Source organism: Dendroctonus ponderosae, unplaced genomic scaffold (assembly GCF_020466585.1).
Source record: "Dendroctonus ponderosae isolate FM_Combo_2020 unplaced genomic scaffold, Dpon_F_20191213v2 Dpon_F_20191213_1, whole genome shotgun sequence".
Taxonomy (NCBI): Eukaryota; Metazoa; Arthropoda; class Insecta; order Coleoptera; family Curculionidae; genus Dendroctonus; species Dendroctonus ponderosae.
Genome location: NW_026017110.1, coordinates 60908671 through 60913845, shown reverse-complemented (window position 1 = coordinate 60913845; position 5175 = coordinate 60908671).

The following is a 5175-nucleotide window of genomic DNA, read 5'->3' as shown; positions in this document are numbered from 1 at the left end:
TTTCCCAGTGCCGTCGCCTTTTCCATCACTTCAGTTTTCATCACGTTCCGTCACTGCTAAAATTTGTCTTCTTGATTATTGAGAACAGAAAAATTGCAGTTGGTTTTTGGAGCCAAATTGATTGTATGTCGACTGATTCGGAAGTTGATTCCCTGGCTTTTAGGTGTATGAACTAGGGAGGGAAAAATCTGGAAGGCACGCCCGTGGCGATCAAAAATCCCTACCGCTTGCAATCTGAGTGATTTCAGTCAGCACCGTCTAATTTCGCCTGTATAATTATTCATTGTGAATTCGGATTTGTATGGAGGCAGCCACAGGACCACTCCCCTGTGGTTTTCTTGCATTTTCTAACATATGTTGTAATTACGATTGCTCGAAATCCACCCCAGCTGCTTTTTTATTGTCAAACGAGTTGCGCGATTTCACGATTATTTTACTCCACTTTCACTCCATCACACCGTTACGCATTCGATGTCTTTGCTTTTGGCACCATCTCAGATTTGGGCGACAACATTTTGAATTATTAATAGAAAACCAATGTTCCAACGTGTTTTTGTCCTAAGAATAATATTTCTACACCGAGTGGGGATTCTTTTAGCCAAATATTGTACGTCGGTTATTTTGCTTTACAGGATGTCTCACTGGAAAGAACACCGATCTGTATATGGTGAACCTAAAAGGAAAAGTTTAAAGATTGGACGGTTTTGGGGAAGAGGTCTAAAATATTCTCCCCTTCATAAGCCACGGCCTTAAATTTGTCGATTTCCAGCATGCTGAAATTAAACTAAAAGATGCAAATTAAGAATTTCTCATTAACGGCTTTTGGGGCTGTTCCCGAAAGCAATCATTAAAACATATTTAAGCGTTTGGAAGACATTCGTTATTTTTTATTTTTAAATTCAATTTCAACACCTTGTAAATCGACAAAAAGTGGCGCAATTTTGGGCTACTAAAGGCTAGATTAAGCGCCGTTTCGATCTCAAAATTTCCTCAACATATCTTGATGCGTTTTGAAGAAATTCATCACTTTCCACATTTTAATTCAAATTCAACACCCTGGCAAGAAATGGCGCTTTTTTGGGTTAATGCTTGGAAAAACAGGTCGCGAAAAGTTCTTTACAAAGTACGGCACGTTTGAAGCCGATAGGAGGCAAAATGGGTTCAAAATAAGAAATTACATAGTACGAAATGCTAAAGTTATTGAAATGAATAAGCCTGGGTGAAAGCTCAAAGTGTACACTAGTTAGCAAACACACTTTAAAATCTCGAAAGTACATTTGTTAGTTAAAAAAAGAACAAAGAGGGTACGAAGGGCTCTTACACAAAAACAAAAGCTTAGTTGGGGCCACATGTTCTTTGATATAACCAACCCCGTCAGAATAAAGCATATTTCAAGCGGTATACTTTTCGCATTTCAATCAATATTTACATCTTTTATGCCCTTAAATTGCACTTAAGATACACGCTTTGTGCGCTGTATATATTCATATACCGACTGTTACTTAAGAGGAGTAATACGTAAAAGTCTAACACCGATGAAAATGTTGAAAACAACATTTTATTTTAATTCACTTGTATGACACGGTTGAGCAAATACCCTTAGCATGCAAAACGCCCATAAAAGGGCTCAGAGGGCAACACCACGTAACAAATAACTATCCCAATTGATGAGTTAATACTGTTACGCCGTTTTATGATTTCCCGCCCATCCACTTAATTTTATTGCCCGGAAAATTACATGTATGTTACAAAGTTCGTGCCACTGTGTATACTTGGTTTCCTAAAAAACACAGTTGGTTCGTGATTTAACTTTCTACCTAGTTCATTTGCTAGTGATTAATGAAAAAGCCTTTTGGGATTTTTTGAAGGGGTTTTATGTAAAAATGATAGTGGAAACATTGATTAGCAATGAATCACAGAAATAAAGTACCAAAATTGGCTCGTAAATTTCAAAAATAACCCCGCCGAATTAATCAAAACATACAGTTTTGCGTGAGTCGACCCTTTTAATCATACACAAATTCGCGTTTAATAGAATAATGGGGCTTTAATTAATTTTATCTAACTTGTTATGTTTTCAGGATTATTAATCATTTTAGGCCGTAAATCATGGACGTGTCAACACCTTTACACCAACGCATATCATACATTTGGGCATTCAGGAAGTCAGATAAATCAAAAATATTGTTTTCATGTGATTTTTCAATCGCTCTTGAAGATAATTAACTGATATTTATCGACAATCACTGTTGAGTTTCCGGTAAAAGTTGGAATTTATTTCACAAATCTTTAAAGCTGGATGTGTGTTTCCAGTCTTCCTATACATATATAATCCACTCAATCGGAGTTTTCATTTCATGGTGGACTACTAATGTGGAAAATCGCTCAAATTGGGGAAGTTTTGAAACTTTACAGCTCATTTTGAATGAGATTTCCGGCGTATTTCATGCTTGCTGATTTTGGGGTACTATATCCAACCCCAAACTCATTTCAATTTACTCATGCCAAAGTTATATTATGTATATATAATATCGGATGTGTGAATTTATTTATTCGTGTTCGTTGTTCTGGAAATGAGTGCTTAATTTCGTGTTCAAAGAATTTTTTTAAGTATTGTTTTATTTGAACACTAAAACGGTTCATATAAAAATTGTCTTTAGCCTTTTTTCGCTATACATTTTGTACCATGATTAATTTTCTTGAAATATCATTCTAGGTGGTAAGTATTGAGATTATTAGCATATGATTCTTTGGGGAAATCACACCTCAGGGGTTAATTCTCAGTGAACATTTTCTGTGTAAAATTTTATTGCTTGAAAACTAAGGAAACTTTAGAGTTTCAGGAGTGCGGTGTTGAGCAATTTTCTCCCTTCAGAGCTTGATACTGGAACTAGCAGTTTGAACTTATGCTTAGAAAAATCAAGCCGAGGACAAAAACATCTGTTTGAGCAAACCTGGAAAATTTCCCTAGTATGCTAAGATTAGGTAACATTTAATAAATGCGTTAATAAAGGTTGGACCTACAGCTCGTGTCCTTAAATGAGTATTTTCTCACAAGCTGCAATTTCCTTTGAAACTTTTTGGAAGAAACTGCTAGTTGGAAAACTGAACTTACCAAAAGCGGAAGAAGGTCCTGTGGTTTCTTATTGCTCGGTGTCATACACATAACATCCTGAACTAACAGCAGAGAAACTAGCGGATTTTGTCCTCGAATGAAACACTTTCAAACACCCGGTTTATTTGGGTCTTTCCGACACTGTTTCGCTCGAAATGGCAAAAATCTAGACTGGACACTTCGGGAAGTAGAGAACACACAACTGAGATGAAGAAATATTTTTGAGAAAAATTATGCACCAGTAAGAGGCGAGTAGTGATAGGTAGCTTTCCAAAAGGACAATCACGAAAAGCAAGCAGTTGTTGACAGTACCATAACCTTTGCCCCCTCTTGCATCGCAAAAGCGCAGCACCAACAAGACACTGGTGTAAAGAAGGGCCATTTGCATAAATTTGGTGTAGAGCATCCTCATCGTTAGCTCGACCTTTCGAACACCAATGAAATGCCGCACGTTAATCACCGACCAATCAGAACTTCCCGTTCGGGATTAGCGATTTCGAGGGCGGAGTCTCGGGGTGGATCCCGCCGTGTCCCAAGGGATGGCAGATGTACAGAGGCGCGCTGGGTTTTAGGGGGCCATTTAGGGACTTGGGTCACCTGCCCCGGCCGGCCTTTTACTGCTCGAAAGAGATCGTGACACAAAAAAAACTAACACCGTCTGGAAATCTGGAATTGGTTAATTAGGAAGGATACTTCCTTAATTAGAGCGTTCTGGATTCGACGGGTTTCGGCTCTCTAAACTTAATTTGCCTTTTTCTGGAACAAATAACCATGCCTGATGCAAGTTGAAAGCCAAAACTCGCCCGAATCGAGTAGCTTTTTCATAACTACATTTGCCCATTTGGGGTTTGCAACTGCAATTTTCTCTGTTAGTTAAATATAAAAATAATCAAGGGCAATCCAGAATTAAACCCCACACAAACTCGGCTGTTTAAAGTTCAGTAGATTTTTTTATTTCCATCGTCCTTTGCACATGTCCTCATGTGCGACAACTGGTGGCTTGATTGAGGGATTGGAAGAATATTTATTCGCTTTGAGGCAGAAGATGTGGGCAGCTTTTCCCATTTATCTCCGGGCGATGGCTCAATAAAATACCAAAATAGAAGGTGAAACACAATGAGATTTACAAAGTGACTAAAATGGTTGGTAAAACGCTCAGTGAAGCTCTATGCTTCATACCGGGTGGTGCTGTTTTGGTAAATTTTTGCTATTAGTAAAATTCACATTCCATTCCAAATGTGGTTTTGACGAAATGGTCACTGCTGCATTGCAGCAACCCCGATGCATTTTCGAATGAATTATGCAAAAATAGCTGTTTCCAAAATAATAATTGAGGAGTATGAATCATATGGGAGGCGAAAATAATGAAGCATCCTGTAAGTTGTAAGCCTGCAACAAAAGGTGCGATAGCACCTGTGCACTCCCAGGACGAAGTTCAGGATCACGGCTTAAATCAGGACAAGAGAGTCTTGTTTCCATTTCAGCACCTCCGCACAATGTTTTCACAGTTCAGAAACTGCGTAACAAGAATTGGCCGAATTCGTATCAACCTTCGAAAATCCCCCATTATTTGTATTTTGTTCACAGTAGCTTTAACCCCGAAGCGCCCTGATGTGTGGGGAGCATTCGATGGGGGATTACACAATGTATGATGGAGTTAATGAGAACGTTTACATCGAATATTAAATCACTCTAACCCCAATTAATACAGGGCGCGATGGACTAATCTTCACGTTTCGGCTTCAATGACTTTCAAATTGAGTCGTTTGTCTCTTCGGCACGGGAATGCCACGTTTCCAGACACTACTTTTACAGTTCCCTACCAACGAAATATATACGTATCATCTATAAGAACCCTTGCTTACATTTGGGAATGTTTTCCGGGCTTTGAAGCCGTGGTCTATCGGAATTTCTTCCTGACGTTTCGTCCACAACTGCGGTGGACATTTTCAAAGGCGATGAGGCAGTGGGCGAAGTGATCTCCCGTGCTTTCCGACTAAGACTGGTTCAACTACTGGATCCCCTGTCGTATTTATGCGGCCACAGGGGATCCAGTAGTT